The sequence below is a fragment of the Thamnophis sirtalis genome, unplaced genomic scaffold (genome assembly GCF_051295495.1).
Source record: "Thamnophis sirtalis isolate CommonGarterSnake01/CBP01778 unplaced genomic scaffold, rThaSir2_p1.2 scaffold_15, whole genome shotgun sequence".
Taxonomy (NCBI): domain Eukaryota; kingdom Metazoa; phylum Chordata; class Lepidosauria; order Squamata; family Natricidae; genus Thamnophis; species Thamnophis sirtalis.
This window is the reverse complement of record NW_028261395.1, coordinates 26,403,389-26,431,254: the sequence shown is the minus strand read 5'-3', so window position 1 is coordinate 26,431,254 and position 27,866 is coordinate 26,403,389. Positions and strand designations below refer to the sequence as shown.

Sequence of the window (27,866 nt, the reverse complement as noted above, 5' to 3'; positions counted from 1 at the left end):
TTAGGCAGGAAACAGACTCACTCATAATAGCCCCCACTTTTCTTAATGGACAATTAAAATGCCCAAGCCACTCTATTCTACATAATAAAGAGTTTCTCCCCTTCAGCTCCAGGGTGATGGAATTAAGACAGTAGATATTAGCCCTTTACACATCTCACCACAGGGCACCTGGGAAAAAGCAATGCTCAACCAAACTTGGACTCAAAGCACAACCTAAAGAGTTGCCCCTGCATGGCCCCATGGGAGTCTGACAACCAATCAGAATACATTTCTTACACAGGAACAGGAAACAGAGAGGTGGGGCCAGAGTATAAAGCCAGGAACTTTCAGCCATTCTTTCTCTTTTCTTCTTCACCCAACATCTTGAAGCATGCGATCCCCCTTTTCTGTTTAGGAGCTCAAGCCATGTGGTCCTGTCCACCATTAAACCATCTTTCCAAGCAGCCGCCATGTTTCCAGTGTCTTTTTTCCCCACTTGGAGCTGAACCCAGAAGGGCATTTCCTCCAACACCTGCCTGCATCCCACAAGCAAAGCCATTGGGGAAACTGCCAGAGAACCTTTCAAGGCACTGCTATAAGTCATTCCCGCTATTTTTCTCCTGAGGAGTCCTGCTATGGAGTACAAGATCCCTTCCACTCTGTAGCATACACCTGTGCACCACACCGCTTCCCCCCTCCCCCCACTGGCTCACCCATGCTCCCTAGTACCTACCTGTGCACCCCCAACAGTTCCCATGCACCCCCAGCCTGGGACTCCTTCCTCGTAGTTAATAACCTGTGTGGTCCTGGGATTACAATAGCAGGGGATTCTCAAGATTGCCATCACTAAGTCCCATGACATCAGGTTGCTTAGCAACAGCAATCCCAGTCCCAATTTCCATCATAACCCAAGAGCTACCTGGATTGAATATATATACACATATATACACATAAACACAGAGAGGGTTTTATTGCTTCTAACCCAGTCACCTTGTGGTGAGATGAAGAAATCTGAGAGAGAAGCAAGCAAGCTATAGCAACAGAATCTTGAAGGCCTGACTGCATTTTCCCTTCCCTCTCTCATATATTCTACAGAATAAAGATGGACTCAGTCTGAGCTCTTTTCTTAGGCTTTCTCTCTGTAAAGTTTGTTTTTACAGCTGTTGGCTCTGCCTAAAGCATAATGAAGAACGGTTGCAGGACCTGGATATGTCTAGTTTAATGAAAAGAAGGACTAGGGGAGACATGATAGCACTGTTCCGATATCTCAGGGGCTGCCACAAAGAAGAGGGAGTCAAGCTATTCTCCAAAGCACCTGAGGGTAGGACAAGAAGCAATGGATGGAAACTAATCAAGGAGAGAAGCAACTTAGAATTGAGGAGAAATTTCCTGACAGAACAATTAATCAGTGGAGCAACTTGCCTCCAGAAGTTGTAAATGTTCCAACACTGGAAGTTTTTAAGAAGATGTTGGATAGCCATTTGTCTGAAGTGATGTAGGGTTTCCTGCCTAAAGCAGGGGGTTGGACTAGAAGATCTCCAAGGTCCCTTCCAACTGTGTTATTCTATTCTATTTTCTCAATGGCTCTCTAGGCTAATAGGGCCTTCAGAAAAACTAACATTTGCATTAGATGTGAAAAAATACTACAAGACTCTTCTGGGAAAAGAGGAGAAGTAGGAACTTTGTATGGTCAACTGAGGAAGATAGCTCAAGCGGTGGAAAACACACAGGTAATCCTTGGTTTGCAACTGCCTTAAATGTTCAGCAACTGTTTGTAGTTACCACAGTGATGGAAAAAATAACTTTGTGATCAATCCTCAAATTTATGACCTTCGCAAAAGGAAGCTGAAATAACATCGTAAGCACAGTTAGCAATAGCAATAGCAGTTAGACTTATATACCGCTTCATATGGCTTTCAGCCCTCTCTAAGCAGTTTACAGAGTCAGCATATCACCCCCACAGTCTGGGTCCTCATTTCACCCACCTCGGAAGGATGGAAGGCTGATTCAACCTTGGGCCGGTGAGATTAGAACCGCTGAACTGCAGATAACAGTCAGCTGAAGTGGCATGCAGTACTGCACCCTAACCACTGCGCCACCTCAGCTTTCACTTTGCTTCACTTGAGATTTGAGATTTGAGAAGTTTATTTATATGCCGCCTTTTTCACTGAGGGGACTCAGGGCGGCTTACAACTCGAAAAAGGGGGGGGGGGGAAACAAACATTTAACATGTAGGACAGTACATCATTAAAAACACAACATTCATACCATTCGGGTGGGTTACAGTCTTTAGCCCCAGGCCTGATGGGATAGCCAGATTTTGAGGGCTGTGCGGAAGGTCTGGAGGGTGGTGAGGGTACGAATCTCAAATCTCAAATCTCAAACCACTGTGCCACCTCAGCTTTCACTTTGCTTCACTTAACAACAAGCCTGCCCATCCCAATTGAAGTTGCTAAACAAGGCCCACCATTCAATTATTTGGAATTCGGGGGCTTATATGATCCTCTTTGAACAGGATATCCTTCAGAAATAAAGATGGAATAAGCATTCCCGCCAAGGACCCAACCTCCCTGCAGTTTTGCAAAGCTGCAAAATTGAGGCAGATTGAGGTAATAGTACATTTAAGTCTTCGATTATGACTGTGTTTCTTCCTCCTGATGCACCTGACTGATTACTGCTGTTTGGTTACCATTGTTTTTGTCATGTCTGCAAGCCATCTTTTCTTTTTGGACTTCAGGCCTGCCACACTTTCTATTGTGAGAAACTGGGAGGGAGGGTTATGTGAAGTTGGGTAATATGTAGCCATAATAACTTTCTTCTTAGAAAATCAAAGCCGACCTGGCCAGATCTGGATGGGAAGAATCTGTCTTTGTGGCAGTGGGAGATTGGACCATGTAATGAACTTGTGGGTGTTGGGGCAGGGTCTTGAACTTTCAACTGGGTGGGAAAACCAGGAGGCTTTCAGATTTGAGTTTCCCTAGATGTGCCAACATGGCTCTCTTAATAAACTGGGACTTTGAGGGATCCTTTGCCTCGGACTCTGATTTTATTTTGGATGCTGTTTGGAACCCTGACAGTTTTATTAGTGTAGTGCTATTACTTTAATCCTAATATGTAAACTACTTAGTGACTTTTGTAATTGATCAATAAACATATTCATGCCCCAAGATGAGAGCCCAATTTCAATCAGAGGCATGGATGGAATATTGTAGGCAGGGGTGCCCAACCTTGGTAACTTTAAGCATGGCTGGCTGGGGAATTCTGGGAATTGAAGTCCACAACCCTAAAGTTGCCAAGGTTGGACATCCCTGCTATAGGACCTTATTTGGGTATCTGTCTATGATCTGAGGCACAGAATCTACTGTAAATTGCTTGGATTGTTATACTACACAAAATGTCCTCAATTTCAGACCAGGTGTGCCACTCTTGGAGGCTTTCCAATCAAAAAGATATTAGCTATGAAGGTATGTTTACTTGCTGGTTATCAAATTAAATCTTAAATAATTAATATTACTACTTTATTAAGTCCATAGTAATTTCATCACATAAACGCTGTAGAAAAAAATGTCCTTGGCAAGTAAAACCACGTCGTTCATTTTATGTGCTGACCATACATTTATTTTATCTCCTACCTGATAGGCCTAAAATGAATTTTCCAAGTGCTAGCAGCACATTGCAGCTAAGAATCTGCAGTGACAAAAATTTTAATTTTGTTACAATTAAAATCATTGTATTTACTGAGAAATGTAGTAAATGCAAGCATAATTGAGAATTGGATATTATGAGCACAGAACAAATAAAGGATTTGGAAGAGTCTTCCTTTTTTTTCCTTACTAGGGAACCAACAAAAGCTTTAATTGGTTGCACCCCAAAGACACCCAACACAACCATTCAATTTGCTAGCTTGAAGCGGCAATAATTTTGTCCCTGAAGCAGTAAACATCTTAAGGACAAGATATTGAGCTTTTTGCTTTACAGTGAAAATTATTGTGTGTACAACTTATTGGCCCTTGAAGGAATCAAGTCTAAATTTATAACAACCATATTTCATGTTCCCTGCTGTGTATTTAATCTTCTTGTGTCTTTTCTCATTTGAGAATTTCTCACTTAAGTTGCAAGTTAAAATTAAATTGTATTAGGGGGTCTTTTGTCTCCCCTAATTCTTGCTAACCAGTTTCTTCAAGAATAACATAGACATTGACTATTAATAAAGGAGAATATTTTTCGCTTAGGGTTAAAACGAGGTGCTCTCTGGTGCTTGGTTGTTGTTTTTTGCAGAACTTTCATTACCCAAACTAGGTAACATCATCAGTGTTAATATTGGTATAGAGCTGTGAGGGCGAATCTAGGGCAGACATGCCCCCAGGTGGCATGCAGAGCCTGCTCTGCAGGCACGCGAGCCGTCACCCCAACTCAGTTCCACCACGCATATGCATGTGTGCCTCCCGCTGGCCAGCTGGTTTTTGGGTCTCTGCTGCACATGTGTGTGGGGGTGCATGCAGGAGGCACATATGCATATGCAGGGGGGTCACATTCGTATGCGCTGGGGGTGGGGAGCGCAGGGGGTGCAGTGTTCCCTCCCAGCCTGTTTTTGTTCCCAGGAGGCTGCAAGGCAACCTACTAGGCCCAAAATCAGGTGCAGGGGTGGGGGTGGGATGCGCCCCCCCCCCGTGGCTCCTTCCTGCTCCTAGGAGGCTGCAGGGAGGCCTACTAGGCCCAAAATATGTCACAAGGGTGTTGCGCGCACATGTGCGGGGAGGGTGCGGGGTTATTGGAGTGCACATGGGGAGGGGCATGCAGGGCCGTGTCTCACGCCCATTGCATTATGGGTGCAGGGGGCGTGCTTTTGACACGAGACGACAAAAAGGTTAGCCATTACTGCTATAGAGCTTGCATCTCTAGTAGGCTAGACTAAAGTACCCTAACACTGACGATGTTATCTTGTTTCAGTAAAAAAATATCTGCAAGAAAACAGCCAAACTCAGAGAGCACCAAGGACCCCTCAGACACCGACTATGCTAAATTGTTTTATGAGAACAGGCTTTGCTTAGTTTTTCCTCCAGCAAGCATGCAAGTATTTACTTACATTTTAAAATCACTCAACAGCTGTAGGTCCCTGGGTGATTTATAATAAACAAAACATTAGAAATACAATTTCAGCAAAAACATGTACAATAAAACTAAATAAAATGCAAAATAAAATCATATTATAAATTGGCAGCTATAAAATGGTGGTTCAAAATTAAAACCACGTGAATTAAAATATAATTAAATTCAGTTTAAAAGACTGATCAAATAAAAACCTGGTGTCAGAATGATGTTAATGTGGATGCTAGTAAAGTTGAAAGTCAATGAAGTCCACCATAGAAATAATACTTTTCCTTTTAGAGTCCAACCTGACCTTCTTTGCTGGATCTGGAGGAGGACTCACTAAGAGATCTTAAGGTCTGAGTGAGAGCCAATCTGGTGGTGTGGCTAAAATTCAGAAGGCTGTGAGTTCTAGTCTCACCTTAGGCACAAAGCCAACTTGAGCCAATCATTTTCTCTCAATCCTAGGAAGGAGGCAATGGAAAACCACTTCCAAAATCTTGCCAACAAGGATTTATCCAAACTATCACCAGGAGAACATTGACTTGAAGGCAGGGGTGAAATTCTACCGGTTCGGGTGAACCGGTAGCTCCAATGATCAGCTGGGAGCGAACCGGTTTGCTCCGACGATCAGGTAGGCCCGTCCTCCTGGCCACCCTTGCGCTTTACTGACCTATATCTTCTCAGCTGATTCATGCGGCAGAGCAGATTGCCATGTGTTACTCCCCAGCAGTAATGCAGAAAGTAAGTTTTTTTAAAAATGTTCATGAGCCCAGAAAAACCAGACCTTGGGTCTGGAAACCTAATTTGGTATCTAGTGAAGAATTGGCATATGTTCATCATCCGTTCTCACTGAGCTGTCCAGCCACTCTATTTTGAACTAAGTTCCAAGACTCTTTTCAAAGACAGCCCACGTAGAACACATTTCAGCAATTGAAGCAGGAACTTTTTAGCGTGCAAATAACTGTTGCATGGTTATCCAGGTAAGGTCACTGAATCAGCTGAAAAAGCACCGGGGTCTCTAGTGATAGTGATGCATCTAGGAGCATCCCTAAACTGAGAAGTGTACTCTTTTATTGAGAGTGTGGACTTCTCCAGGACAGGCCAAGCATCACTCTGCTGAAGAGATGTATAATCCACAAACTGTACTGTATTTTCCAGCGTATAAGATGACTTTTTAACCCCCAAAAATTATTTCAAAAATCGGGGGGTCATCTTATACGCCGGATATAAGAAAGGCCATACCTAAGGTGACTAGATTTTAACATTGGTAAAGAGGGACACCACTGACCCGGGGAGGGGGGGGGGGGGCTTAATTAAAATTTTTTAAAAAATCGGGACTTTTTAGTTAATGCTACCTTCAATCCTCATGAAGGAATAACCCAATTGAATTGATTAGGAATAAGATGTTCTGATAGAATAAATGGTCTATGGTTCATTTATTTTTATTTTTATTATTTATTAGATTTTTATCCCACCTGTCTTATTTTTACAAATAACTGAAAGGTGGAAAACATAACTAATCTTCCTTTTAATATTTTCCACATAACAACAACCCTGTGAGGTGGGTTGGGCTGAGAGAGAACGACTGGCCCAATAGCAGGACTTGAACTCATCTTCCCTTGGTGTGTAGGCCAGCCCTTTCACCACTACATCAAAAGGCTCTCATTTAGTAGGAAGACACAGAAGAGATTTTTTTTAGTGTAATGAGGGAAATGGGGGGAAATTCGGCTTGAAGCAAGATTTCTGGGATAGGGTCTTTCTTTTTTGGGTTGGCTTTAATGCCCAACTCTTGGCATTCTGGGAGTTCTCCACTGGGAAGAAAGCTTTGATAGAAATATTATTTTTGCTCCACTAGAAATGGCCAAAGTGAGAGGGAAAGGCACTGATGGTGGAAGAAGATGAAAAGTGAACTTTAATCACATTTACTTTTCATTTTTCTTCCCTGCTTAATTATTTTTATTAGTTTATCAGAACATAACAGACAAAAAAATGAAAATAAGGGGAAATTAAGAGTGGAAAAAGGGAAAAGGGAGAAAGTGTGTGGTAGAAGGGGAAAAGGGGGGGAGGCATTGACTTCTGATTCTTTTTTTAGCACAGTAGAAGATAATAACATTACAACTTACACTTTTTACTTTTACACAATAATATATACTACCCAATTCTATAACAACAAACTATCTAATCAGGAAAACCAAAATCATTTCATTTTTTCCACCGCAAGCACAAAATTTAAAAGTGGTTTCCACATGGAAACTAAAATAGATATGTTCTTTTCTTTGAATAAAGCAATCAGTTTAACCATCCCTACTTTTCATCTTTCTGTGATAAATAACATATAATTCTGTTCACACCTATTAATCTTTATAGACTATCATCATTTGTATTAAAAAGGGAAAAACCTTTTTTTACATCCATTTTAAAACTCTAAACTTTTCTTTAAAAATATTTAGCAAGAGGGAAAGGCAGAAGGAAAATGCCCCCTTTTTCCTGTGCCTTTCCTCAGTTGCTATGGGGAATGAAAGGACCAGGGTTCCCCCCCACACACACTGAAAAGAACCCCTGAACAACTTTGTGCAGTGCACAGCTCCATTTCGGTGCCTTTTACTGCTCAGTTTGGTGCCATTTCCATCAAAGTTTTGGAAAAGTTTCTTCTTCTTTCCTTATGCTATAATTTTGACTCTGAGAAAGGTTTGCTTTCTGACCTTTAAAATGATACATTTCAGTGACTCTTTCTCTGTGCTTGCCTTTAAGAAGCACTCCAAGTCAATCCAGAACGATGTAGATGTTAATACAAAGAACTGAGCAAATTAAAATGGTGAAATTAGTCCCAGGGAAATATTTTTCAAAGAAACCTTGATAGTGATGAGGAGCTCCTCACGCGCCATCATTTTTCCCACACGAGCCGACCTCCAACCTCTGTGCCCCTCCCCTCCGGGAAATCCAGGAAGGAACAGCCGCTACTTCTCTAGCCAAAGTATTTCCTGGAGCTCTATGGTACTGGGTCATCTTTTCTTATAAAAGGAAGTAAAGGGGGCGGAGGGGGTCCATTTTCTTGCTTTCACATTTTAATATCTTCAATGAAAGTAGTGAGACATAGAGAGGGGTTAGACAGAGTGTCTTTTGTCTTGCCCCAGTTAGGATTACTTAAGCAAATCCACTGCGCTTTCAACATGAAGCCAAAATCGGGACTTTTTTAAAACACCGCAGGACGCGGGACAAATTGTTAGAAATTGGGACTGTCCTGCCAAAAGCGGGACGTCTGGTCACCTTAGCCATAGCAAAAAACCAAAAAAAACCAAAAAAACAAACGCTGCCAAGCAAAAAGTCACGCTGCCACCAGCACAGAGGCCGGCCTTTCAATTGATAACTTCAGCGCTCCTCGCCTGGGCATGTGGATGGATGAGCGCTGGGATGGCTTAGTAAGGTCTGACTGGAGGTCTGGGGGAGGAAGGCGCTGAGCTCAAACTACGAAAGCCCGGCAGCACGGAGGCCTTTAGCTGGCTTGTGGGCGCCTGAAAGTAGGGGGTCATTGTATATGCCCAGTTGCCTTATATGGCGGAATATACAGTAACTTTATCTTTCCTGGATTAAGTCTCCGTTTATTGGATCTCATTCACCCCAGTGGTGGGATTCAAATAATTTAACAACCGGTTCTCTGCCCTAATGACCATCTGGGTAGGTGGGGCTCGGTGGTCATGTGACTGGGTGGGCGTGGCCAACTCAAGGTCACTCAGGTCGACGGATGCTTCGTCTTAGCTATTACAATGTAATTAGGGTTAACCAGAGAGGCAGTTTCTGTAAGCAGGTCAATAAAGATTAGGCTAGAAACAACACTAGAATATTTCCTTCCTGCCTTCCTTACAGGATTAGCCCTATAAAGTGGGGAAAAAAACAAAAGGAGATTTCTTCCAACAATTGGTTCTCTGAACTACTTAGAAAGTTACCAACTGGTTCTCCCGAATAGGTGCGAACTGGCTGAATCCCACCACTGATTCACCCCTATTTGGTTGAATCAAGTTAAGTCATCTTCTCATGTTTTGCTAAATTGCCCCACATCTTAGCATCATTGACTGCGAGGATCAGTTAGAGGAAGAAAACACATGCTTTCTTATTCAGCAGACATTTCTCCTGAAACAACCAAAATAACAGAATAACAGTATTGGAAGAGACCTTGAAGGTCTTCTAGTCTAACCCCTTGCTCAAGCAGGAGACCCTATACCATTCTGAAAAAAATAGTTGTCCAATCTCTTCTTAAAAACCTCCAGTGATGGAGCATCCACAACTTCTGAAGGCAAGCCATTCCATTGGTTAATTGTTCTCTCACCGTCAGGAATTTTCTCCTTAGTTGTAGGTTGTTTCTTTTGGATTTGTTTCCATCGATCACTGGTTGTCCTGCCTTCTGGTGCTTTGGATAATAGATTGACAAGCCCCCCCCCCCCTCTTCTTTGTGGCAGCCCCTCATATATCATGTGCATCTAGTCCATCTTTTCACTACACTAGACTAGACATATCCAATTCCTTCTTCACATTTTTTAGCCTCCATCTCCTAATCATCTTGGTTGCTCTCCTTTGCACTCTTTCCAGAGTCTCGACATCTTCTTTATTTTGGGGTGACCAAAACTGGATGCAATATTCCAAGTGTGGTCTTACTAAGGCATTATAAAGCAGTACTAATACTTCATTCAATCTTAATTCTGTCCTTCTTGTTAATGCAGTCTAGGATTTCATTGGCTTTTTTGGCAGTTGCAGCACACTGCTGGCTTATATTTAAGTGGTTGTCTACTAGCACTTCTAGATCCCTCTTACAGTTGCTGCTACTGAGCCAGGTTCTACCTATTCTATACCTATACATTTGGTTTTCTTGCCTAAGGGTAAAACTTTACTTTTCTCACCATTGAATTTCATGGGCCCAGTGTTCATGTCTGTCAAGATCTTCTGGATCTTGAGCCTATCTTCCAGGGGGCTGGCAAGTCCAACCAGCCTGGTGTCATCTGCAAATGTAATGAGTTCCCCTTCTATTCCCTCACTAAATCATTTATGAAGACATTGAAAAGTACCGGGGTTAAGACAGAACCTTGAGGTACCTCACTGCATACTTCCATCCATGTAGATGTAGTTCCAGTAAGGACTACATGTTGATTGAGGTTGGTCAGCCAGTTACAAATCCATCTGGTGATGATGCTGTCTATCCCACTTTTTTCTAACTTACAAAGAAGTAGGTTGTGTCTACTTTGTCAAATGCCTTGCTGAGATCCAAGTATACCATGTATGTCTACTTTGTCCAATGATGAAATAAGATTTGTTTGGCATAATCTGTTTTTGACAATCCCGTGTTGGCTTTTGGTTATAACTTGCTTTTGAGTGTTTGTAGATCTGTTGCTTGATTATCTTTTACATGATCTTCCCAGGTATTGATGTCAGGCTGATTGGTCTGTATTTTCTGGAAACAATGTCAGCTCTTTTCCAGTTCTCTGGTAGCTCCCCTGTGCTCCACGGTCTTTGAAAAATATAGTTTTTGGTTATGGTTAATGGTTCCGAGATCAGATCTGCCAGCTCCTTCAAAACTCTGGGATTTGATCTATCTTGTCCTGGTGATTTGAACTTGTCTAATCTGTCTTTTCTGATTCTGTTTTGGTAGGTTAGACTAATTTTCCTTTTGCATGAAGAAAGATGCAAAGAATGAATTAAGCAGCTCTCCTTTCTCCCTGCTGCCCATCACTTCCTTGCCATCTTCTCCCATTAGTAGACTGGTTGTTTCCTTAACTTTTTTTTTTTCACATGTTGGAAGAAACTTTTTTATTATTATTTTTGACATTTATTGCAAGTTTATTCTGAGCTTTAGCTTTCCTGACTTCATCTTTCCAGATTTGGGCTACATGCTGGTATTCTGCCTTAGTTATGTGTCCCTCTTTCCATTCTTTTATACATCCTTTTTGTCTTCAGTTTACCAGAGTTCTTGAGAAACTTACAGGTTTCTTCTTGGATTTCTTATTTTTCTTTTTCAGTCCAGTGGTGGGCTGGGGTTTTATCATCACATTTTTCAGAATTTCCCAACTTCTTGAGTTATTTTCCCCTTAAAAGATTTTCATCTTTCCCAAGCTCTCTCTAAGCTTGTTGAGATGAGCTCTTTTAAAGTCTAACACACTAGTTTGATTTTTTTTTCTATTGCTTGTGTCGGCATTGTATAGAATTTGAATATGACATAGTCATTCTCTCCCAAAAGTCTACAACATTATTAAGAATTAAGTCTAATATAACTGACCCTCTAGTTCCCTTCTCTACCGTTTAGATGATAGAACTGTCAGCTAGATTCACAAGGAACCTGTTGGTGTGGATTTGTCTCCCAGTTGATGTGAGGGTAGTTAAAATCCTCCATTACTACTGTAGTGTGTATCCTACTGTAGTTAAATTAGTTAACCAAGAAAGTTGCTAAATTCTGTTCAGAACCAATTGTACGAAGAGGGACTTATTTTAAAACTGCAATATCTAAGAAAATATATTACTGTCTGGTGAAGTATTGCTGCGGATTTTATTAATCTCTTGAGCATAGAGCCCAATGGTTTTATATCACATGAACTTCAAGCTATCCTTCGCAAACAAAGGCAGATCTGGGGGGATGGAAACATCTATCTTCACAAAATTATCGACCTCGCTTATTAGTCTTGACCCTTGCATTCAACCAGACGTTACCACTGATTAAGTTTAAAACCTGAAATTATTTGATTGTTAATATGGATTTTCCCCTGCAGTAATTGCAGGAAAGAATCAAAGAGAGCAAATTAGAAGTATGTATTACTAATTATGTGGTCTCTTACACTGATGTTTCTCTCAGCCTATCTGGGAATTTTAATGTTTGTAGCACTGCAAACAATCCAATTTTATATTACTGTTTTTCTGATAATTGCCCCACTGAAAAGGATAGATTTAAATTTATTCAGAGGCATCAACAAGTGTATTAATCTTGCACAGCTGTGTTATCCAAATAGCTAATACTGTATAAAGGCTCTTTTTATTTTGAACAGTGCTAAGAATGAAGCTAATGAAGGGCTGAACCTTTTGGCCCACAAGGAATTCAATACACAAGATTGTTCTGAATTTGGGGTTATTATTTCAGTTGTTCAATTGACAGTGACCATCCAGACAATAACTATTTCCCTTTTTTCTCTAAAATTGAGTGAACAAAAAAGCAATTATCTCTGCCCACTTATTTAGGCCAATTTCAGCTGTAACCAAATTAGATAGCTCATGAATAATATCATTTTAAAGCCTATTAGAGAATCTACCTTAAATCTGTTCTTCTCTAGTTTTTGCAGATGCATCAGAGTTGGTCCTGGAGCTATTTCAGAATTTAATTCAGGAATTGCAAGTATCTTTAAATTTATTTGCATAATAAAACTTTATTGTTAAATAATTGGGGCATGGACTACGTTTTTTTAAAGATGACACAAAGGAAGTAGTAAAGTTGTAGGCGAGAGTAGTAGAAGTTAGCAGAATGAGAGCGAGCAAGAGGAAGATTAACACAAGTGGTGGGAAGATATTGTGGTTAGTTGCAAAGTCATGTCTGACCCATTGTGACCCCATGGACAAAACTCCTCCAGAGCTTCCTGTCCTCTACCATCCTCTGGAGTCCATTTCAGCTCATGCTGACTGTTTCAGTAACTCCATCCAGCCACCTCATTCTATGTTGTCCCATTCTTCTTTTGCCCTCAATCTTTCCCAGCATTAGGCCCTTCTCCAGTGAGTCCTTCCTTCTCATTAGGTGGCCAAAGTATTTGAGTTTCATCTGCAGGATCTGGCCTTCTAAAGAGCAGTCAGGGTTGATCTCCTCTAGGACTGACCAGTTTGATAGCCTTGCAGTCCAAGGGACTTGCAGGAGTCTTCTCCAACATCATAGTTCCCATAGGTGGGAAGATACAAATAGGAAAAACCATAATGAATGAAAGGAAAGTAGAAACTGCCTTCTGAAGAAGGAGACAGCAAGACCCTCTACCTTCTAGTATAGCCTGGGCCTGGTGTGCTGCTAGAAACCGTAAGAGAAGAAGTAGAGCAGACAGGAGAATACAGAGACTGGAGAACGTTGACCAACTTTATCTTGTGGACCAGATACAACATTTCCTGGAGCAGAAGGCCATGCCATCATTCATGTTTCAGTTCCCCTTCATTTGGACTATTACAACACAAACTAAATGGGATCACTTTTGAAGACTTCTCAGAAGCTACTATCATGCCCCCGTTGGAGTCTGAATCTGCGGGGGAAGATGACTGTAATAAGAGCCAACAGAGATCAAGAGGGTGCCTCCGTTGACCTTGGAGGAAATTGGGAAGGGGAAGGCTTTTCAGGGTTAGAAAGGCTTGCAGACAGGCAGGGGCAGGAGAGACAGAGCTCAGGCGAAGAGCAAGGACCACTCCATCCTGATCCTATAGCATGGAGAGAAGAGAGAAGGCGAGAACAATGCAGACTGAGCCGGCTACGAGGGAGGAGAGTGCCCCGCCCCTCTTCACAAGGCACACCTGGGGACACAGATGTAAGGAGGTGCCAGTGGTAGGGGATTTTGTTGGGAACAAGCATGGAATCTGTGGAGCCTCGTGTGCACTTACTGATGCCTGGAGATTAGTAGTTGTTCATTTGTTTTATAACTGATCGGGGGCATCAAAGCTGAGTACAAAAATAAAATTATTGCCATTTTATTCTTCAGTATATTCCTTCTTTCTCAAAAGAATTAACCTCGCTTTCAAGATGTTTCATGGCTGAGAAATAAGTAGGAAGAGTGATGCTGCAACTTTGAAAAACGTTTCAGGAGAAGTAATAGATTTGTTGGGCACAGCGTAAAAAAGACACCCTGTGTCTTTTCAGAATTCAGAGAAGAGAAGGAAAAAAATGAAACAACGGATAACTGATTAAGTTGGCAAAGCAAACTTATTACTACAGGGCAGACAGGAAAAAAAACTGAGGAAGTTGCAAAAGAAAGTGAGGGAAATGATTGATTAGTTCTGCATGCAAAATAGCAAAGCTTTGATGATCTCAAAATGAATGAAAAGCACCAACTGAGAGACTTTTGAGATTAAAATAGGATTGAGTTTGTCATGTAATATGGAAGATGTGGAAGATGAGATGAAACTATGCATGCAAGCTGCAATGTCCAAAAGGAGAAAAATAACTGTCAACAAACATTAACAGGTACCCAGTTCACTAAAAGTCAAAGAGCAGGTTTTTCCAGAAAGCCACTGCGTAAAAGATTAGCCATGGATGGCTAATCTTAGAATGGAATCATGGGACTGAAAGAACCCTCAGAGGTCTTCTAGTCCAAACCCGTGCTCAAGGCAGGAAACATACATCATCCCAATCAAATGGTTGTCCAATCTATTTTTGAAAACTTCCACAAATGGAGCACCTGCAACATATTCCATTGTTCCCACTGTCAGAATATTTCTCCTTCTAGGTTGGATCTCTCTTTAACAAGCTTCCACCCATTGCTTCTTGTTCTGCCCACAGATTAAGGCATCTAATAAGTCAATCCCCTTTTATTTTGACAACCCCTCAGTTAGTGGAAGATTGTTATTTGTCACCCCTAGTTCTTTACTTTGATATACTAGGCATACCTAGTTCTCTCAATTGTTCATTACAGGGTGTGGCCGCCAGATTCCTTATCATCTCTGTTGCTCTTTTCTCTGCTCTTTCTAGGTTTTCAACATCTTTTTTGTAGCATAGTGACCAGGGGTGGGATCCTACCGGTTTAACAACCGGTTCGCTGAGCCTGCGCCTCCGCAGTTTAGAGAAGACTTACCTTCTCGATTGCTGCTTGGGAAGGAAAACAGCTGAGGCACAGCTCTGCCACATGACTCAGCTGAGAAGATAAAGGTAGGTAAAGCGCAGGGATGGGGAGGTGGGCCCACTTGCTCCTGGGAGCCAACCAGTTCACTCCCAGCTGATCTTCGGAGCTACAGGTTTGCCCGAACCAGTCCGAACCGGTAGAATCCCACCCCTGATGATGACTAGAACTGGATATAGCATTCCAAGTGTGGTCTCACTAGTGCAGTATAAAGTGATCATTTCTTCTGATCTTGAGTCTATCCCTCTGTTGATGCAGCCCATGACTGCATCAGCTTTTGGGCAGCTGCAGTATACTGCTGGCTCTTCTTTAAATGGAGGTCCACTAGGACACTTAGGTCTCTCTCACAGTGACTAGTGTTGAACCAGGTATTACCTGTTCTAGACTTATGCATTTGGTTTTGCCTCCCTAAGTGTAGGACCTTTCTTTTCTCACCACTGAACTGCATCTTATTAGATAGGGCCAACAATTTGTCACTGTTGAATTTTTTTACTCTTTCATATTCCTTGGTCGTCTCATATTACACTAAAACTATCTTTTCCTAGCCAGAGGGAGCTCTTTAGAACTTCAGCTATCATTGAAGATTCATTTTCATGGTCAGAAATCAATGAAAACATCTTCAATTTATAACCATGTTGGACAGTTTAGATAAACAGTAAGAGTAATTTGCCATAATAGTCTTTTGCTATCAAAAAGAAAACCTTCTTGAGAAGTTCCTACTGAAATCTACCTCTGAAAATAATTTGTTTTACACACACACACATAGACACACACACACACATACACACACACACATACACACACACACTATAGTTCATTCTTTGAAATAAGGAGATTAAAAAGAACTTGAATAAGGCTGAAAGAGCACCATTAACTGCATCATGGAAATATTTTATTATCAAACCCACTCTGATATATACAGTAATTAAAGTTTGGATGCTTATTGCTACAAGAAACATAAAACAGGTCAAAAATAATTGAAAATAAGACTATTTTCTAGTAAATTCCATTTGTAGGAACTGCACATCAATATTCGGGCAGCTGCTTCAAAGATAAATCAAGCATTGATATTAAAATTCAACCACCAAACCGCTAAGCAAGACCACACAGTGCTTGCCTGTGTTGTTAAAACAGCTGTGTGGTTCAAAGCACAGATGTTTTCCTCATTTTGGACCCCTGTATCCAAAGAGTTGCCTACTTTGGGGGCACGAAACTTTTTTTCCAGCTGTGGACTGCATTATTTACAAAATGCATGTTTTGCTTGACACACACAAATGGAAAAAAACCACACCACTCCCTGTTGGAGTTTTGCTGCCAACTTTCAGTATTGCTATTGGGGTGAGGGGGAAGAGGGGGAGAGCCAGTAGTGGTGCCCCCTCCCAGTATGGTATGCTATTTATAGGAAACCTACTCATATCCTCAAGTATAAAAATACATTTTATTCACTCAGACCCTTCAAACCATTGCTTAATATTTTTAGTGCTGCTTTTTAACTGCTGCTGTTCCAGATTTGAATTTTTATGGGAATTAAATGCTTCGATATGTAGACTGCCTTAAAATATTAAAATTGAGATTGCCACACACATATGGGGCTTGAGTGGGTTTGCAGCATATTTTAACAGCAATGTTTCACTCCATCCTCATAAAAAATATTGTAAAAATCTTCAGTGCCAACCTCAAATACACTAGTCAATAGCTAATTATGCCTCTGCCTTAGAAATGAAGGACGTGCAATGGCTCAGCAGTTAAAAATGCTGAACTTGTCAGCTGGAAAGCTGACAGCCTGGGTTTGAGACCCAAGCTGAGCTTCCTTTACTTGCCCCAGCTCCTGCCCACCTAGCAGTTCAAAAGCATGCAAATGTGAGTAGATAAATAGGTACTACTCCCAGTCAAAAGGCTGCAAATAAAGTTTTGGCAAGGCAGTCTTTGTTGCACAAAACACAATAAGCAAAATCTCTAGCAATACGAACTGTTGTCTCCTACGGCCACCACTCCCCTTTCCTTCTATTTATTCCCCAGCCAGGGAAGGGCCATTCAGCGTCCACATTTGATTTGCTTCCTGAGTTGACTCCTTGTCCTCCCTTGTTCACTTCTCCTAGCTGCTCTGCACATACATGCATCTGGAACTGGCCACAGATGTTCATGAGCCAGAAATATGCTGCAGCTCCCCAAAAAAAGTCAATGCAATCCTTGGCTACATTAACAGAGGGACAAAATCATGATGACATGAAGTGTTAGTACCATTCTATAAAGCCTTAATAAGACCACACTTGGAATATTGCATCCTGTTTTGGTCTCCATAATATAAAAAGAATACAGAGACGAGCAACAGATACAATTTGGGGCCTGGAGGCTAAAACATACGAAAACCAGTTACATGAATTGGGTAGATCTAGTCTAGTGAAAAGGAGGACTAGGAGTGACATGATAGCAGTGTTCCAATATTTGAGGGGCTGCCACAAAGAAGAGGGGGGGGGATCAATCTATTTTCCAAAGCACCAGCAGGCAAGATAAGAAGCAATCGATGGAAACTAATCAAAGAGAGATGCAACCTACAACTAAGGAGAAATTTCCTGATAGTGAGAACAATTAACCAGTGGAACAGGTTGCCTTCAGAAGTTGTGGATACTCCATCACTGGAGGTTTTTAAGAAGATATTGGATAACCATTTGTCCAGAATAATATAGGATCTTCTGCTTGTGCAGGGTGTTAGGAATATAATCTAATGGTTGGGTTGGCAATATATAAATCATGTAACAATGCTATACCTGTTTCTTTAAATCATGTTGTAAAATGTGATTGGTTGCTGTTTCCTCAATTGGCCATAAGATGGAGCCAGAATCACTGTTAGATGCTGATCTGATCTGAGTGTTTGGAAGCTGGCTGTTAGAGGTGCCGTAAAGTGATCAGTGTGAGCTATTGTAAGTTTTGCAACTGCTAGCAAACTTATGATTATGGACTAATGTTATTTGGATTATCCTTTAACTGAAAAACGTTGATGACTGACTATCTTAACCATGTATGACTTGGACTGTTTGATGGACTCTGATACCTATTTCCACGAAAGTAAAATCCTATTTAAACTGCAGTGTCCCTGTATGCTGGTTTGTGTGTTCTCCAACACCACTCTCACAACGCTTCTCTGAACACACTCGCTCTCCCAACGGGGAGCTTACCTAACACAGGGGATTGGTCTAGAAGACCTCCAAGGTCCCTTCCAACTGTTATTCTGTTAAATTCTTTCTGCAGGACATAGCTTTGGTTGTCGCAGAGAAGATTGGATCGACTTATTCTCCAAAGCACCAGAGGACAGGACAAGACGTAATGGGTGAAAGCCTTTTAAAGAGAGATTCAACCTAGAGAAAGAGATTTTTTCTTACAATGAGAACAATTAATCAGTGGAATAGCTTGCCTCCAGGAATTGTGGGTGCTTCGTTACTGGAGTTTTCAAAAGTAGACTGAACAACCATTTGAGCAGGCCTCTTGCCCCTCCAGTCCTATGAGTATGTTCTTGACAACCATCATAAAGCTAGTCAAGGTCCTAGCATAATAGATGGAACTATAATGACTATAATATGGCTTGCAGAAGTTAGTTGATACCCCATTTTCATTATTGTTCAGATCTGTTTTTTCTGTATTTCAAATGTTGAGCCTACATTTTGTTGATCTGAGACAGACAGAAGGCAGACTTTAAAATAAAGACTGAGAAGCTGGAAAAAATATGAATTTCTACCTTGCATTCCACTGTGAGGTTTTTGTTTCTACAGTAATATATTTGTTGACCCATTTCCAAAAGCTAAGCAGGAATGGAGCTGGTTGGAATTTGAAAGAGAGACCTCGACAACCTCCTAGAGCTGCAGTGTAGGTGGTCAGGGAATCCTACAGCAGTGTTTCTCAATCTTGATGGCATGAAGATGTTTGGACTTCAACTCTCAGAATTGGCTGGCTGGAGAATTCTGGGAGTTCAAATCCACACACCTTCAAGCTGCCAAGATTGAGAAACACTGCCTAGAGGAAATGCATAAGGTTACCAGGGGTCAGATTTGACTGAAGGAGATTTTTATGTCATTTTTTCTCATCTTCCTTACATACCTGTTTTGAACTGTCCCTGTGAGTGAGAAAGGTGAACCCAAAGCTACAGATAGCTACAGGGGTGGGCTGCTGGGGGTTTGCACGGGTTCCGGTGATCCTCTAGCTAGGATTCTGTCCAGTTCAGTGAATTCCCAAATGCCACCACTGGATGGCCATGCCCCCTTCCTGCCCCCTTCCTGCCCCCTTCCTGCCTCCCCCCTCAGGAGTCTCCACGCAGCCTGTTCATCATGCCAGGTAAGTGCAGGGCCCATGCGGAGGCTTGAGGAGGAGGGAAAACGGTCCTACTGGAGGTTATGGAAATCCATAAATGGGCCTGTTTCCAGTCTCCAGAAGGTCTCTGGAGGCAGGGAGAAGCAGTTTTTGCCTTCCAGTGGCTCGAGAAAAGCCTCCGGAGCCTGGGGAGGGCAAACACACGCTCCCGGCCATGGTGCAGAAGGCCAACTATGCCGCACCCCCCATGGCCACACCCACCCAGCCACGGGGCAGCAAACTCATTCCTGCAATTTTTTTAGTTAAAGTTTTTATTTTTAAAACAAATATAAACAAACACAACACATAACATAAAAATGATCTTCCATTCCATACAGTGTGTCGATTGGTTACAAGGTTTTTGTGCTTCCTTTCCATAGTCATCCCTTAAATTTTATATAAAGTCACATATTATCAATCAAGTATATTTGTATACATTATTATTATATTATAATAGTTTCTCTAATATCATATATCAGCTTACGTATTTCAGCACATTCCATTGCTCATATTATCAATCTAATATATATGTATACAATTATTATGATTATTAAACATTCATTGAATATAGCTATTATTACATACTAAATTTAAAGTAAATTTATATTATGGCATTTCATTACATCATCTTGGACTCATCCAATGGTAATACATCTTTATATTCTATTCTATATAGAATTGTTTATCTTTTATAAGAGAAATGCTTTTCCACATCATCTCCATGGTCTTCACTTACAACATATAAAATTCCATATTGTCAATCTAGTATATATAAATGAATTATTACCATTTTTAATCATTTGTTTAACTATAACTATTATTACTTTGTCTTATACATAATACTTAAAATTTAACTAAGTTTAGCTTAGTTTTGTTGTGACATTTCATTTCATCATCCTGTATCCTTCCAGTAGTAGTGCAGTCCAATATCTCTTGCCATTTGTAGAATCTGCGTTCTAAATATTTTCTTGATAAGTCTTATGTGAGCTTCTCTTGACACCTTGTTGTTCATTGCATATTTTGTAAAGACTCGAGACCCTCCATCTGCTGGGCTTTGGTTATCACTGGTGCTTCTACCAAAAATACTCTCATTGTTTCTGCCAAGTTTTCTCCCCTTTCTTCATCTATGTTTTGAAGCATGAGATAGAGTTCCAGTTCGTCTACCTCTTCTTTTAGTGTTCCACACGTATCATTTCCCTCCTCTCTCAGTTTACTGTCAGAATCAGCAATTTTCTCGTCACTTTGTCCATGTTTTTCTGCAATTTTTTCAACTTTCATCATTGTATCATCAATATTCTCAGCTCTTCCCTCCATTCCTTCTGTTCTTTGTTCTATAAACTCCAGATTTTTTTCTATTATTTCTGTGCTTATTAGGATTTTTTGAATTTCTAACATAATTTTTTGCAATGTTAATTCCTTTACTTCTTCATGTTGCGCAATCTTTCCAAGTTGTAAACACTGCCATTAGGACATCCAAGACTTTTGATAGGTTTCAAATAAATTCAGTGTTACTCCAAAATAACACCTGTATAAACAAGAAGTGTTTTCTCTCTGTCCCTTTCAATAAGCAAAACCGTGAGATAACAGATGTAACCAAGCCTCCAGTCTCTAGATGGCAGTGTTACTTCTTTTTTCTCTACTTTTAGCTACCTCTTTAAGCTCCGAATTTAGGAATAGGAAAAAGAAGTGTTTAAAAGTTTCGATCCGGCCGAGCATTTAGAGGAAAGAGATTTTTAGTCCACAAATACAAATAATGGGGAAAAAAATAGAAGAAGGAGAAAAAGGACCAGTCCAATTTAAAAGTAAGAGGCATTTGTAAAAATTCCATCCATAGATAAGAAAATAAATTAAAGGGGGAAAAAGATAACACAATAGTTTTAATTCAAGCTAATCCGCCGCTTGCTCTCTTCTATCTTCAATTTTAATTTTACTCTACTTCTTTTTAGGTGTTCTCTTCTCTAATAATAAAATTTATCTCACCAATTTTGACACACACTCTCCTGCACTGTTTCTGTTGCAGGGGGCTGTCCCAACGTTGTGCAGCATCATTAGCTGCTTCTCTTGTAGCCAAAAAAAAGCTTCTCCTGGATCGATTAGGGGCTTTGAGATGCTCCTGAGATCAGCAGGACATACTCTTCTCTATCACTGTCTCTACGGGACGGTTTAGGTCCAAAAAGGACCGTCCAGCAACAGAGATTTCAACAGCAGTCCTGGAGCTCCAAGATTGCATGTTGTATTGTAGTGACATCAGCCCCGGAAGCCCCCATTGCTGCAATTTTTGAAGCCCATCCTTCCCCCCTAGGAGTTATAAAACTTTTGTTCTTTCTGTCAGGAAAACTGCAGCCCACTCTGAGACATTCAGCTTAGCATCTGTAAAGTTTCTGAATAATATTAGCAACAACTCAAACACCATCGTTTTCTAGCTAAATAATTTCATGGAATGAATATACCAAGACTTCAAATGCAGTTGTACCCCTCATTAAAAGTACCCTCGGGCTGATTTAATTTTTCACATTGGTTCCCTGGTACATTGTCTGCTACTATAAGTTTTATCTGGCACTGCCATTTTATTTTATGCTTGCCCTGTCATCATAAAGGAGGAGAGGGCAAGAGAATGTGTTCTTTTTTGATGAAGAATATGTCTGCCCATCTGTTGACCATCATCTCATTGCAGAATTATTGATGTCCTCCTGATCTGGCAAGCTCTCTTCTTTCTAAGGGCCCAATTAAATACCCTGTTATAAAAATAACATAATCTTGGGATTTAGAGTGTGTGAAGGGAAACTGAACTCTCATCCTCCCATGGTGAAGAAATATACTTCCTGAAGGTGGTTATTGTATTTCTAGAGAAACCTTTATTGGTACTAATACGCAACCTTTTTTTCTAAGACGAAGTTGGAAAAGCTATTTACAACAGAAACATAAGGCAAGGGCAGAATTAAAATTGAAGGTGGACAAAACTGCCACTTGTCTATTTTTTTCCCAGCTCATATTTTCTCTCACACACACACATATGCTGGTCATATATAAAAGCTATAAATGTTATTGCCAGTATTATTTGGTTTGAACTTTAGATTTAAAGTTATAAATACATTCAAGTCTTTGCAAATTAGATCTAGAAGAATTAAAAGGATAAAAATACCAATTTATCTTAGGAGAAAACAAATGGGTATTGGGTGAAAATAAATGTATTTGCCCAAAGATTAAAATCACCATACCTTGGTTCCAGCTATTATTAACTGTATCTAGCATTTCTGTGAGATGCATATGTATAATTCTATTTTTATAGATTTCCACTGCAGTATTCCCATTTTTAAAAAAATCTGAAATACAACCTTTCAGTATTATTTTTTAGTTTTAGACATATGAAATCCTTGTTATTTTGTAGGACTGGCACCATGTGCAAAAGGAAGCTGGAAAGACACATGGTAACATCTTGATCCTTATATCCTAGTATACTCATATTATTGCTAACTAGTAATTTACAGCATCTTTTAGCCTTACAATGATTGTTAAAGCAGCACAAAATCCATTTCATTTCTATTAGCTAACAATACAGTAGTTGGATAACTTTTAAAAGATACTACATGCTATGAATAGGTGTCTTGTCCTACTCTTGCAATCAAAAGACATTTGCAACTCTACTGTCTTTCCTTATTTACTGTTTTGTTTTTTTACAAAAAACCTTTTTAACTAGACCTTAAAATTAAAGTAGTTTGGAAAGAAAAATGGTTACATGTAACATATAACATTTCCTTAAAATATTTGTAAAAAAGTCACAATAATAAACCCATAATCTTTTCTGGAAACACTTCTATAGTTTTCATTTTGGACAACATAGTCCACTTTTAGTACACATTTTACAAACCCATTACAACACTATTCTCTAATGGGGTATATATACAAGGTGCAGAAAAAGAGCACAAAGAAAGAAGAAAAAGAAACTGGAGCTAGGTTATCCATAAGAAAAATGAAAGTCAATATGGTGACTACAGCCCTGTGATCAAAGCCTCACACCTTTTTTACGTCCATTAGAGAGGAGTAGGGCTTCAATAGCATAGTTGGAGTTGCAATCTTGATTTGTTTGACATCTCCCAAAAAAGCCCCTGAATTGGAGACAGTGGATAACGTAAAAGGACAGGGGATGTGTATGTTATAAATTAAAGATTCCCCTCACACATATGTGCTAGTCGTTCCCAACTCTAGGCTGTGCTCATCTCCATTTCAAAGCCAAAAAGCCAGGGCTTTCCAAAGATGTCTCCATGGTCATGTGGCCAACATGACTAAACGCCGAAGGCCCACGGAACGCTTCCCACCAAAGGTGGTCCCTATTTTTCTACTTGCATTTTAACATGCTTTCAAACTGCTAGGTTGGCAGAAGCTGGGACAAGTAACGGGAGCTCAGTCAGTTATGCAGTGCTAGGGATTTGAACTGCCAAACTGCCGACCTTTCCGATCGACAAGCTCAATGTCTTAGCCCCTGGGACACTATGTCCCTTATGTGTATGTGTATGTTATGGGCACCTTCAGATGGACCCCAGATTCTGACCTTCACCACCCATCATGGATTTAGCCAACCAAAGCATTGTACAGAACTGCAGACCAAGGTGATCAGCCTCAGGTCTCCTTGTGCCACACACAGCATTCCATACTACTGTTAAGGACAGTCCTGGTCATTTTGGAGACATTTGGACAAATAAGTCACAAGTGCAATCAAAGCCCAGTTTTACCCCAAGCATGTTCGTCATTTTATGCAAGCCAGAATCTCTGAGCTAGAGACGCTTTGCAAACTGACATACTATGCCCTCATCCCACCATTTAGGAGCCATATATTATATAATGGCAATGCTCAAGAAATGGAAGAAAGTGAAAAGTACATCTCACTTTAAAATAAAATCAAAGCTCTTAGGCTACTTTTTAAATTTTATCCTCTTCTGCAATATGGCTTCATTGACTGAAGAACTGGTTTAGATGCCATTCAATTACAGATAATGAGGGATGAAGCAGAACTCTACATAACACAAAATTGCCTAACTCCAACAGGTATAGTAGGTGAGTTCTTTCATCTTCATTCTATTCGCATTTTCAATTTTTCATGCTCAGTTCTTATAGCTGGCTGTGCCTGCAGGAGCCTGGCTTGTCGTCTCCTTTCCTATTATTAGTGCTACATGAAGATAACTTATGTTGTTTTGGGGAAAGAAATAAATTGAACCGATCCCCTGTTCCATTTTTGAATCAGATATAAAAGGAGATTGCAGGAAGAAAATGGTACCTCCTCTATAATCTTCTGCCCAGAGTAGCTACTGTATTTCACTTGCTTCATGTTAAAACTAGTCCTGTCTCATGTAACTCTCTTGTACATTTCTTTCATATAAATATTGTCACTAATCCACAACAGGGAAGGTCATCTAAAATATGGTACATTTCACAGAATGTCCACCTAGTATTATTATTAATAATAATGATGATTCCTGCAGGAAGATCAAATAAATCAAGATGTGGATACAACAATGCAATTGAATCTCTATTTTATTTGTGTCACAATGTGGGTCAAAAAAAACCCATGGCAACATGGGATATTTAGATTGAAAGTAAACTATCAAAAGTCCTTCAGCATTAGCTGCACTGCAACTGATCTTGGACCCCCAACCCTGAGTGCTTCCCAAATAAGCAGAGATGGGAACAGAGCGAGCAAGTCTATGCTCTGCACACATGCTGAGGTCACTGCTGGGACTGCAGTATCTTTTCTTCAACCATACTCAATTGTTGCTGGACAGGCACACACATATACCTGATTCCCTCCCCCCCCCCCACATCAATGAAGATACCGGAAACAATTACCATATTTTTCAGAGTATAAGACGCTCTGAAGTATAAGACGCACCTAGCTTTTGGGGAGGAAAACAAGAGGAAAAAAAATCTCCCTCTGCCTCCCGGCAATTTGCCTCCTTGCACCAAACAGCAAACAGTACAGATGATATACACTGTTTGTGGTGTTACATTTCAGACTATACTTGTACAGATGCTGTTAAAATTGATGCGGCTTTCTGGGAGTATACGTTATTCTCTGCTATTTAAAAGAAGATACAATAGCACTGGGACTCTTCAGATCAAGCATTTATTTTAAAAAGCTTCTTCATTTTGTTAAGTTGTCTAGAACAATAATAAAGCAGTCTTTAAAAAATAAGTAATAATTTGAACATTCTATAGGCATTTATAGTTATTGACTTACCTCCTTGCAGCAAACAGGCTATTTCAGTTTAGCCTGATTAGAAGAAAAAAAAATCTGCCTCTGCCTCCCCGCAAGTTTCACTTTCAAGTTCAGTTTAAGCATGGGTCTCCCGATGATTAGCTGTTTCAGGCTGCAGGGATTGCCATAGCCTATTGCCACCTCAGCAAGTCCCGTTTTCTCCACTTGCGGCATGGAGATACATTGCTGGGAGACAGATGCCAAAGGGTGGGGGGCGGTCGGTGAGTGGGGCTACATTCGGTGTATAAGATGCACCCAAATTTTCACCCTCTTTTAGGGGGGAAAGGTGTGTCTTATACTCCGAAAAATAAGTGTATAGAAAAAGTCCTAGGTCTATGTCTCTCAGCAGGCCAATCCTCCAAACCCAAAAAGAATAGAACCAAGTGCCATGGGTAAGAAGCTATAGAAAGGAAGACCCAGTTTCAAAGTGGACTGGACTGAACTGTGACAGGGAAAAATATCCAGAAAACAATTGTCCCAACCCATCCCCATGGGAGAGGCATTCGGGTAGTAGCTCACAATGTTGCTGGCTGCTCCATTCTAATCCCGCCCACCCAGACCTAGGATCTGAAGCAGAGCATATGAAAACCTGTTCCATACTTCCCAGTGAACTCACAGAGACACAACACATGGGCATAGCAGAGACACAAAGGACAAATGATATCTATTTCCAGGGGTGGGTTCCTACCGGTTTAACACTGAGAACCTACTGATTCACTGAGAATGTGCTTTGCGCACAAGCGCTTTGCTTACGCAAGCATAAAGGCACGTGCTGCACGTGTGTGAACATTTTTCAGAATACTTACATTTTGGATTGCTGCTTGGGAAGGAAAACAGCGCGACTCAGCTGAGAAGTTAAGCATAGGTAAAGCACAGGGGCGGGGCCACTTCCCCATGGGAGCAAACCAGTTCACTCCCAGCTGATCTTCAGAGCTAAAAGTTTGTCCGAATCGGTCCGAACCGGTAGAATCCCACCCCTCTCTATTCCCCTGATTAGAGGCTTAGAGGCAAACAGATACACACAGAGATGCAAATTATTACTTCCTTACACAAAAGAAAATACAGACTCCTCGTTTGACCATTACTGATAAAGGACTGAAGAGAATTCCCTAAACTCTGTATCTTTTTTACTTTGAGGAAAGAATTATTTTCTATAACAAAACAACCATTTACTCTCTTATGCCCAAGATTATATGCTATGCATCTAAGAAGTAGAAAAAAAAATGTTTTTATTCCTAAATTCAAAAGAAGGTCACAACATTTCCTTCTTATATTATTCTTATATTATTTCCTTCTTATATTGGTTTCTCTTCCTTTTCCTTTTTTTCTGCTTTAATATAACAGAATGAAAACATAGAACAGTGGTAAACTGGAGAGATATAAAATTTTAGTACTGTGTTTTACACTTGAAATAATACACATAGCTGGGCGAAGGAGTCATGTATCTAAAATTAACCTTGCTGCACCATCACTGTTTTTGAATATATCCTAGGGAATGATCTGGAAAGCTGTTTGAAGGAGGCCACTGTCTTGCTTGCCCTAGCCTGTTCTTTCTATTTATAATTTACAATGCATTTCACCTTTGGCTCATTCAACTACAGGCATCCTTGTAAAAACACACAAATCATCTGTACAGAATGCCAATAAGCCATGCATCATGGCTGTAAACACAAGCTAGCCTAATATCAGCCACAGATCCCAATCACTGGGTGGAGGATGGATTGTTAGCAAAGTCTTGAGAACCACAGCTGAACTGCCTTGAAGAAGAAAAATCAAGGTAGAGTTATAGCTTGTGCTTCAAAAAAGTGATTTTCTCATACCTGTCTATAATTGCCAAGTCTTGTAAGCAATTTTGAAATTTACAAGGCACACGGAGTACTGCTAGCAGAGCGGCATCTTAAACATTTAACTTCCAGCTCAAGCCTTCCTCAACAATAGAGAGAATATAAAGAAGCCCACGCAGATGTCTACAAAGATTGGTCAAAAACATCAAGATGGTAGCTCCACCTGTTTTTTTATGTGTATGGCTGACATTCTGACCTTATGGATCATATACTATACCCTGCAAACACCTCTGGGCAACTCAGATGCACATGTTTGAGATGGGCCAGTCAGTTTCTCAGCCTCATTCACTCCCAATCCATGGGCTGACCAATCTATTGAAAAATTGAAAATAAAAAGAAGGACTTCAAGCCAGGGGTGAAATGTTTCCAGTTCAGACCAGTTCACCCGAACTGGTAGTAAATAGGCTACCAGTTCAGGTGAAATGGTATTTTTGAAGATGAGCTGTGACACATGATTTATATTAGCTAGAATCGTCGGATTTCCTGCTTTCTAGCTAATGTAAATCGCCTGGCAAAATGGATTCCCCCCCC

General features: G+C 40.5%; 1 protein-coding gene across 2 annotated transcripts in view; it reads right to left on the bottom strand.

Annotated features, from left to right (window-relative positions):
• Positions 1–27,866, bottom strand: part of CTNNA3 (catenin alpha 3) — an 869,421-nt gene that overhangs the window by 828,337 nt on the left and 13,218 nt on the right. The window lies entirely within an intron of this gene.